Source organism: Parasteatoda tepidariorum, chromosome 6 (assembly GCF_043381705.1).
Source record: "Parasteatoda tepidariorum isolate YZ-2023 chromosome 6, CAS_Ptep_4.0, whole genome shotgun sequence".
Taxonomy (NCBI): Eukaryota; Metazoa; Arthropoda; class Arachnida; order Araneae; family Theridiidae; genus Parasteatoda; species Parasteatoda tepidariorum.
The window spans coordinates 69,104,453-69,114,816 of NC_092209.1; the positions used below are offsets into that span (position 1 = coordinate 69,104,453).

The 10,364-nt window shown below is 32.7% G+C and overlaps 1 protein-coding gene across 2 annotated transcripts in view; it reads left to right on the forward strand.

Moving 5' to 3' along the window:
* LOC107452224 (GTP-binding protein RAD-like) overlaps positions 1–10,364 on the forward strand; it is a 157,581-nt gene that overhangs the window by 13,781 nt on the left and 133,436 nt on the right. The gene's annotated exons all lie outside the window — the stretch shown is intronic.

Sequence of the window (10,364 nt, forward strand, 5' to 3'; positions counted from 1 at the left end):
ACGGAGCACTTCTTCATTTTTGAGCAATTCCTGTAATTCTTTGATTAATGACACTAATCGGTGAGCAAGTTTAGGCGTCGAATTTGATGTTGCTCGAGGGCTCCTTCTGCTGGGGCGGGTCTCGCACCCAGTATAGTTGGCTGTGTGGTTTTTGTAGCAATTACAACATTTTGGAGGTGTTGTTCTGTCTTTGTTGCATTCATGAGACCTGTGGTTTTCAGCGCATTTTACACACCTTGCAGGCGCATTGCAGTGGCTTTGCGTATGTCCATAATTTTGGCAGTTGTAACATTGTGTAGGTCCTCGACCTCCTCGAAATCTTTCGATTTTGATCGGAATCTGCTGTATGTTGTTGACTTCGAATATTCTTTGGTGATTCGCCGTTGATGTTAGGATTATGAGAAAGAGTGGAAGGAGCCGATAGGCTTCTCCCATTCTCTTCTTAAACTGCACTATTTTTAAGGTTTCAACGTTGTTTTTCTGTAATTCTGTATTGATGGCATCTGTATCAAAGTCCACAGGCAGGCCACGGACCAAAACCTTAATAAATCTAGATTGCGGTGTTATTTCAGGTTTGCTGGGCGGATCCCGTACTTTGTCGGTATCCTCCTTAGGTTTTGTTGTCGGCAAGATAGTGACGTCAAGTGTTGAGTTACGTTGGCTAGAAGAAGGACAGCTGTTTGTAGACATGAGTGTAGAGTTATGTACAATTGTTTTGACTGCATTTTGCTTTTTCTTCTTCTTTTTTCTTTTCTTTGCTGGTGGTTCTGTATTATTGTTAATATTGATGTCCGTGTCAGTTTCTGTTTTTGGTGTTATATTCAGGTTTTCATCTTTATTTTCCATGGTTATGTCGCCAGTGCTTGGATTAGTTTCAGTCATTATTGATTCGACTTGAATGGATTTTTTATTCATCTCCTTGTTTTCTTCTGCTTGAATTTTCCTCTTCCATCTGACGTGATAAGCTGCATTTGTCAGTTTTAGGAAGTATGAGTATTCGTAGTCTCCAGGGTAACTTGATCTTATTTGAAAGAGCAGTTTGCTAAATAATTTATCTAAACGAATCAGCTTCTCTGTATCAAACTGAGTGTAAAACTCTACGAGATCGTCAATAAGTTCATGTTCAACTGGTGGAAAGTATTTTTTTTATATCCCACAGATAGCAATGGTTTCTTCTAATGACGTGGATTCTTTGCAATGCGACGGTGAATTGCGACCAGAGAATGAGACCTTTCCACCACGAGCTGTTTTATGATACTGCATGACTTCAAAAAAACAAAATGGCGGGCTCAAAATCCAGACATCAAAATGGCTAGTTGACAGTATTATCTCTCCCGACTCCAGAATCTGACGAGATCAAAATCAGTATCACTCACCTTGTAAAGTTCAGGATAATCAGCATCAATTCAACATAACCGGCATCACAAGGGAGAAGAGGACATCAGTAGAGCATCACCTTTGAATGCCACGGGTCAGGCAGGAGTCATCATCCTTCTGTAATCTCACGATGATCGTTTCTTAGTACTAGTTTAAAGATGCCGACTTGCTTTGGACAGCGGATACATAATTTTGAGTGGTAGTTGACTCACCACTACTTCTAAGTAATTCAAAGGCTAACATAATACCGCGTTGAGCCCATTAAAATTGCTAGAAAAATTAACTAAAATCAGCAAAGTTTAGCTTGTAGTTCTCCAGCTTTCTATAACATTCTGATGAATCCGGAGTGATTGGCATCTCAGCCAGTTATGATGTTCTCACCAGGTTTCGCTTTTTTTAAAAATCTTGATCCATTTCAACCTCTAGTCCTGGTAATTTAGAATAGAAGACAGCACTAGTTGCATAATTGACGAATCATCTACTATTTTCGGAAGATGTATAGGTCCTGCTGTACAGGTTTGACACCGGCGACTAAAAAGGAAATAAGTGGTGATTAATTAAAATCATAAATCTATTAAAAGAGATTAAAATTACAAAATTTTTCTAGCATATTTCTTACCATTTACCCGGCCACAACCTAGCTTTTTGTAAAATATTTTGTAGATTGGTAGACACTTCAAAACCATAGCTTTCAGAATTTTGCCAACATTTTAAAAGCCTCACCACCAAATACTTGGATATTGATGTGAGCTCGGAATTTGGAGCGAAGCGCCATTAACCGATTCATCTAAACTAAGTTATTATGTACATACCTGCCAAATTTTACGCATTTGGTGAAAATTTAATTTCTATATTTAAAGTGGTAGTAAAATGTATGCTTTCTATGCCATGCATTTCTGAACTTAATATATAATCATTTTGGCCGCCACTATTTTTAAGAAAATTAAGCATGTTTATTAATATGTAATACTGTTGTGGTACTCAGCATAAGCTTTTTCAAAATACAGCGCATGTTTCCGCCTAAAATTGTAATTTAAATTCCATTTTACTACCACTGGGGAAAATCATCTTCGGAAGGATTTAAAGTTGGCAGGTATGCATACCTGCCAACTCTCCCGCATTTTGCGGGAGATTTTATTTTCATATTTAAAGTGGTAGTAAATATATACTATTTTTTCTTTTATAAATTTAATTTTTAAATGATTTTGATCACCACTATTCTTTCAAAAATTAAGCTTATATATTAATATGAGTTACTATCATGGTAATCAACTTAATTTTTTTCAAATAAAACGCATTTGTTTGCTTAAAATTGAAGTTTTAATTCCATTTTAATACCACTGGGAAAAATGATAATGGAAGGGATTAAAAGTTGGCAGGTCTGGGTATGCATGTACTTACAACTCATGAAGATTACTAAGCTTATGATGGGACGAAATACCTGAGACAAAGTGGCATTGCATATAAGCTTTTATATCCTTTATATGTAGTGGTGAGGAAAATAAGTTTAAATGAATAAAAAATAATACATTAAAACATAAACATAGCTACCACTAGAACAAATTTTTACATATATGGTGTGGTGAGTAAAGTTGGCTAATTTTTATTAAACATGATTAAATTACAATATTATGGTGGTAGTTACGATTGAATAAATATATAAATGAAGGAAATAAATAATTTATTCAATTCTTACCACTTCTTAAATTTTTAGTCGTCAGTGGAATCCTTGTCCATTTAATATTTTTTTTATCTTTGTTTAATCATGTTAAATCAGTTTATAATGATATAGACCACCATTAGAAATAAGTCCCTAATGCTTCATAAACTGTTGAACTACCAGGGCTCAATAGCAATTGAAAAAGTGTTAGCTGATGCGGCCATGCAGTTTGTATTGACTTGTCAAAGTTCTTTCATTGTTGGCTTAGGTAAAATAATTATGTTTACGTTTGTAAAATCAATAGTCATACAGCGGCTCGAAAAAATAAAAAAACAACAGCTGTGATGTAGAGAAAATTCTTAGTTTACATAGCATAATAAAATAAGAAAAAAAATTATTATTACACCTAGGGGCTACTTTCAGCAGCTAATTATTCATCAGGCACCATTGTTCCTTTTTTAAGAAAATATTTTTTTTATCACTTTGAAAAAAATTAACTACTCAATTATTTCATTGTTCACTGTATTTTGAAATTAAAATGTTTTTGTGGCAAGTAAAATTCGAAGGCTTCAATTATCTGTTTTTGATGAGATAAATTTTCATCAATTCTCCTTTATCTCAAGCATCGTTACATCGCTTAAAAAAATTAATAGAGGAAAAATTAAAAGAAAAAAAATCTTATATGCTTAACTTCTATAGTAAAATTTCTAGATAAATACCTATGCAAGATAAACTTTACGAATGAAATAAAATAACACAGGGTAATATTTTTTTATAGCAAAGAGATTTTATATAAAGGTCATATATTTTTTGTCTTCAGTATTATTTTCAAAGACGCAAACAAGAGTAAATGTATGTATATAGACCAACACGTTCTTTCAGAACTTGTACACTTACGCAAAAATAAGCTAAATTAGAAAACTAAACTAAAATTTATAAATAGCTATGCAAGACAAGTTTCACGAATAAAATTTAATTATAAAAGCAAAATTAGCTTCTATTCTAAATCTTGCTCTATTGAGGCGAATCTTTTCGGGGGTAATTTATCATCTTATCACTCAGAATAATAAAGAGTATTGATAAGTTAATTAAAAGACAGGAACATTAACAGGATTTTTAATGAAAAAAAGTAAAAAGTTATAGCAATCAAAAGAAAAAACCCTGAAACAAAAAGTCCCTCTTTCACAATCGTAATAAAGTTCATTCTCATAAGTTAACTGTTAAGTAAATCATTCGTAATGAGTAGTTTGCGTGTTAAAAGTTAAGTATTTTAATTAAAACTTTAGAAACTTTTCTGATGACAGTGAAACTATTATTATTCTGTGTACTAAATCGTTTTTTAAGTGTTAACTATTTAAATTTGGAAGGTTAAGGAGGAGATGTATAGATTAAGATTGAATAAATTACTTTTAATTTGACTCAAGGCATTCAATTATATTTTATAATATTTTGCTTTGGTTTTCGTAAGTTTAAAAACATTTTTATCCTTACACGTACAACGGAAGGAGGAACTTACCAAACAGTTAATTATTCAAGGTTGGAAACTATTACGCATTTTTTTCCAAAACAGTTTACAGAATGATAGACAATTTAAACTTTTAAACTAGTTTATAGAGTAGTTCCCAATTAAAGCCTAAAGCTTTCAGAATTTGTAGTAATTTTGCCAACATTTCAAAAGCCTCATCACGAGTCAGCTAGAATTATATCTTCAAAATAGTTTATAGAGTGGTTGTCAATTGAAACCTAAAGCTTTCAGAATTTGTAGTAATTTTCCAACATTTCAAAAGCCTCATCACGAGTCAGCTAGAATTAAGTGGCGATTCATATAAACTTTTGAATCTGAAGTCTTTCACATAAAAGTGTTATATGAAATCTTTCATATAAATCCTTCATGTAGGGCCCTACATAGGGAGCAATCTTGTTCTGTTATTCAAAACACAATATGACAAAATATAGACGTCCCGCAGTGGACTGATAGTAAGACGCGTTTTTCAGTTGATAACTGCAGTCAAATATCACTAGCAGAGGTCAGTGAGCGGGTGGGTGACCACTTTGATCAAACTGTGAAGGAACTGGGAGTGATGGTGTTGGTCCTCGTTAAACTGTTCAAACTCAAAGAGCTCGAATGCACGGGCTACCAAAGCAGGGTAGCCCGCTGCAGAGGATCAAAACTGTGAGGGCATGTCTCCGGATTATCCTTGAGGATGTTCTCAGACTGTCGCCATTAATTCATTGTCCAGCTCTAGTACGAAGTAGAAAAAGTACTACTGCTACTACAAAATATAGACACCCCAACATTGATCCGATATTGTAAAACTAAGGGTCCTTCCTAAAAATTAATTTTGGTTTAATAATTGTCTTAGATATTTTGCAGTGATTTAATTGTGTTTAAATATTAAACAAAATTCGTTGTGTTTTGGATTTAGGGGGTGGATATAAGAAAAACATACAGAAATGTACATGTTACATAGATCTTTCTCAAAAGAAAATCAAAAGTCTAGACTAAACATTAGATCAAAATAAGGTTCCTGCAAAGCCTTTTCTTAGAAATCGAATTTTTGTCGAAGACGAAACAGAACCTAATAAAGAACAACGCGAAGACATAACCATGAATTCACTTTCTAAAAACATCTAAAAACAAACTATTAAGAAGAAGTAAATGGAATAGTACATTCGATTTGGGTGAATGTCAACCTGCATTTTGTGCACTACTTAAAACTGTCATATGCCTCCAGTGAATGTGCATTTTTCAATGCTTTTTATTTACTCACCGAAAAAAATATTTTAAAAGCATAGATATACTTTTTCCTTTCTTTCTAAATTGTTCGTTCGAGAAATTCGATATCGAGCAAAATAAAAAAGAATAAATTTTTGTCATGAAAAGATCAAAATAGAAGCTGAGCTTTTCTTTTGTGGTCTTTTTTTCGGTGCATATTTAAAATGCAAATTGCTATTGATTTTCACAGGTTTGTTTGTTGGTTTGCAAGGAGATCCTATTTCGGATGATTGTATTAAAATTTTCATTTTTTTTTCATGTTTCTAAATTATCACATTATTAAAGGAGGTTAGTTTTACTTGTCAATATAAAACAAGATTTAAAAAATACACCATGTTTAACTATCATATATTCTAACCAGAATTTTTTTATTTATTTTTCGAACGTGGGAATTGTGCTATTGCTAGATTAAAAAGTTTTTTAGCTGACATAATTGTTCATTATGTTGTCTAAGCTAGACAGAGCTAGAATAAAATAATGTGTACAATGTAATTTTAACTCCTAGGAGTTGAACTCTTTTTTGCTGTTGCAAATGTTTTAGAAATATTTACACGATAAAATTTTTTATTGGAAGATCATGATGAAACTTCTTAGAAACGATTTACTTTTTACACATGAAGCATGTATAATTTGAAATGAATAGAAAAAATCAAAAGCTTTTTCCTATTAACTTCCACAGTAAATTGGATAATATTCTTCTTATTAATTATCACTAAATGGGGTAACAGAATTATTAGAGATTATCGTCTGAAAATATAAAATGTCGTGACTGTTAAAAAGAATATACCTTTTTCAACAGTCTTGAATCAATTTGTAAGAAATCAGGATGTTAAAATATAAGAAGCGGTAACTAAAGATTGGGCATAGCTAATTTCACAGACTTATTTTTGCTTTCACTTTAAATTCAGGGATGCCAACTGCTCCGCTTTCTGGAATAGTTTTAATAAAGTGGTAGCAAATTATATAGTAAAATTCCTTAAACACGGACAGTTACGCACACTTTTTAATAGAGTAACCAGATTGATGCTTTAACGTTGCCTTTTATGTTACTTATAATTTTTGTTATTTAGTGGTGAAAAAATTACTTAAAAGGAAAAATACTAAACTAAAAGTAACTTGAATTTCGCTACCACTAGAAAATACTATTTTACAAAGCGGAGCTAGTTGGCATCCCTGTAAATCTAATGCGTCTAATTCATGTCAGTTAAAAGTGTGACTGAACAATTTTTAATACAAACTAAGTAGTGGTTAATTAAACAAAACAAACTATCATTGCCCCGCCCACAAATAAATTGCTAAATAAATAAAAAAAAAATTGTCTACCAGTTTTATCTTTTTTTACCCTGATTATCGCCCTACTGAGAATGCATATATGATTCGCCCGTCTCGGAAATGTTAAATTCAACACCGCGTAAGATAAATCTTTAATCTGTTTACTTACAGTTCCTTATAAATGTTTTCTTTTTAAATACGAATAATTTGCCATATAAATCGTCGCAGTAGTAACGATCTAGTAATTCAATAGATTATATGTCGACCGGCCTGTGTAGGGGGCAGGGAACTGTCCTTGCATCAGAAAGGTCCTGGGTTCGAATCCCGGGCAAGGCATGGTTGTTTCTCTCTCTGTGTGTGTGCGTTCTATGTCCTTTCTCCTTTGTGTGTGAATGTGACCAGCCCTATAAACGGTTGTGGTTGCGTGAATGGCGTGGCAGAAGTCGAATTCCTGGCTATAGATGGCGCCACTGAAAAACAGGAACAATCGCACCCCCACTGCCTAAACAGGCATAAGACAAAAAAAAAAAGATTATATAAATAAAATTGAATTGAGTTTCTACCACTTCTTACAGCTTTAGTCGCCCGTGGCATTCCTGTTACCCTATCACAGCGGTTCTTAGTCTATGGGTCGCGACCCAAAATTGGGTCGTGAAGCATATTTCTTGGGTCGCGCTGAGTCGAACCAAAAAAGTTAGTAATACACCAAATAATAAGTAATACCAACACCTCCTAGAAGAAGTCATTGTGGCTTACTCAGCCTAGGCTTAATGAGGTACCTGGGTAACTCTATACCCTTAATCCTCGTTTATAATAATTAAAAAAGGCACATGACTCAAAATTAGTTTAGTATATCAAGGTGCAAAATTAATATAAGAATAAAAGATACTTAGTAGTTAATGTTTAAAATGAAAAAGAAAATAAAAAAGTAAAAAAGAATTAACATATGGACCCTCTCTAAGAGGTAGAAAAATAGTTCCACAGAAGTGGATTCATTGTTTGTTCATTGTTCATGATTCATTGTTGGTTACATAGACAAAATCTTGCTTCAAAAAAATTATCACCCGAATTATGTATCGTTTTGGATTAAACTGTTGCTGTAGTCCAGTGTTTCCCAAAGTGTGGTACGCGTACCCCCAGGGGTACGGGAACAGTTTAGCGGGGGTACGCGTTCTTGTGCGAAATATCTTGCTACAAACGAAAATTTCAATTTTTAAAAAAAAAAACAAAGCTAGAAATGAAAATCTACGATTACGTACTTTTCAATTGGCTAGTTTTTGCAGAATTAACAGTTAATAATTAGTTGTTTCAACAGCCAGTTGTGATTTTTATTTTTAGTGTAATTTTTTTATAGTAAAAAATACATTCATTTTTTTATTAGTGGTACTCAGCGTTACGAAAAATTTAGAAGGGGTACACAAAAGTCAAAAGTTTGGGAAACACTGCTGTAGTCAATTTTATCAAATCAAGAGCTCTTAACAGTAGAATTTTCCGCGAACTGTGTTTCGATTCTGGTGCAGAATACGAACATTTATTATATTATTCTGAAGTTAGATGGCTGTCCAGGGACAAAGTTGTTTAAAGAGTATTATCATTACGGACAGAAGTCGAATTATTTTTGAGAGAAAAGAAACACCCATTAGCATCTAAATTCTCCGAGTTGAAGTGGATTACTCAAGTTGCTTATTTGTCAGATATTTTATTTGAAATAAATAATCTAAATACGTCAATGCAAGGACGTAATCATACTATTATTACTGAATTAACTGAAAAAATTACATGTTTTAAAAATAAACTCAAATTATGGAGAAATAAGGTTGAAGTAAAGAAACTTGCTTCATTCCCGACTCTTAATTTACTTTTTGAAGACAATAATATTGATATCACAGATTTTGAAATACAGAAAATTATTATTAATCATTTAGAAAAACTAATAGCAGACTTTGATCGATATTTCCCTGCAGACGATGTTTTCAAATATAATTGGTCAAATATAATAATAATCGAATGCCATTTAATTTTGATGTAAGTGATTTGCATGAGGAATTTGTTAATATTAATCAGTTTCAAGAACTATTAATAGAAATACAAAGTGACCAAGCACTTCGATACAATTTCTACAAAAACACTGAATCTTTATGTGCTTTCTGGTTAAAATTAAAAACCTAAAAGCCAATAATTGTTAAAGAAGCCCTAAAAGTATTATTGCCCTTTTCAACAACATATATGCGTGAGGCTGGTTTTTCAGCTCTCTGTGAAATCAAAAACAATTACCGGAACAAGTTAAATCCTGAAATAGATGTAAGGTGCTCCTTGACAAGCATTCAACCGAGGTTTGAAGACATTTCAAAATGTATTCAAGCACAAGGTTCTTTTAAATTTTCCTTGGATCGAAAAGTACTTATGTTTATCTTTATCTTAAAAAAATAAATAAAAAATTTGTAAGTTAAAAAAAATCATCATCGCAATGAAAAAATTTTGACTTTTTTTTGGGTCGCGACATGAACATATTTCTCAAATTTGGGTCGCAGCTTAAAAAGGTTAAGAACCACTGCCCTATCACACCTAGCAACGTTAAATCTTTCCTTGGATGATTTTCCCCGGTGGTAGTGAAATTAAAATTAAATTGAATTTAACAGGAAGAAATATACTTTTCTTTTCATTATAATTTCAAAGACAACACAGATTAATTCTCATGTTTGATATTTGTAGATTTTTAATTAATTTATATTATCATTAATTAAGGAAATTTTTCATAGAGTGGTCGACAACTTAAAACCAAAGTTTTCAGAATTATTAAAAATTTTGGCAAGCTAATTGATAACACCAAATATGCCAACTTCCTCCGCTTTGTAAAAAAAATAAATTTCTCAGGTAACAAAATTTATTCTTAGCTTCGTATTTCTCATTTTAAGAAACTTTTCCACCACTTCATATCGAAATTTCGAAGTATCACATGAATTACAACTTTATTACTGAAATCTCGTGAGGAAACTCTTAAAGAGTAGATCTAAGTCAGAGATGCCAACTGCTCCGTACGCGCCGTAATAATTTTAAAAAACCGTAAACAACTACAAACTAAAACTTGCAAATATTTGACTACTTTTACTTACTTTTAACCCTTTCACGGTTAAGAACGAGTTCAGCTCGCAATCGAATCGTGCTTCATAATGCGCGCAAACGAGTTCCGCTCGGGAGCAAGATTTCGACCGTAATGCTTAGTAACGAGCACCACTCGCTTTGTGAAATTTCTCTCCAATGCGCGCTGACGAGCTGAGC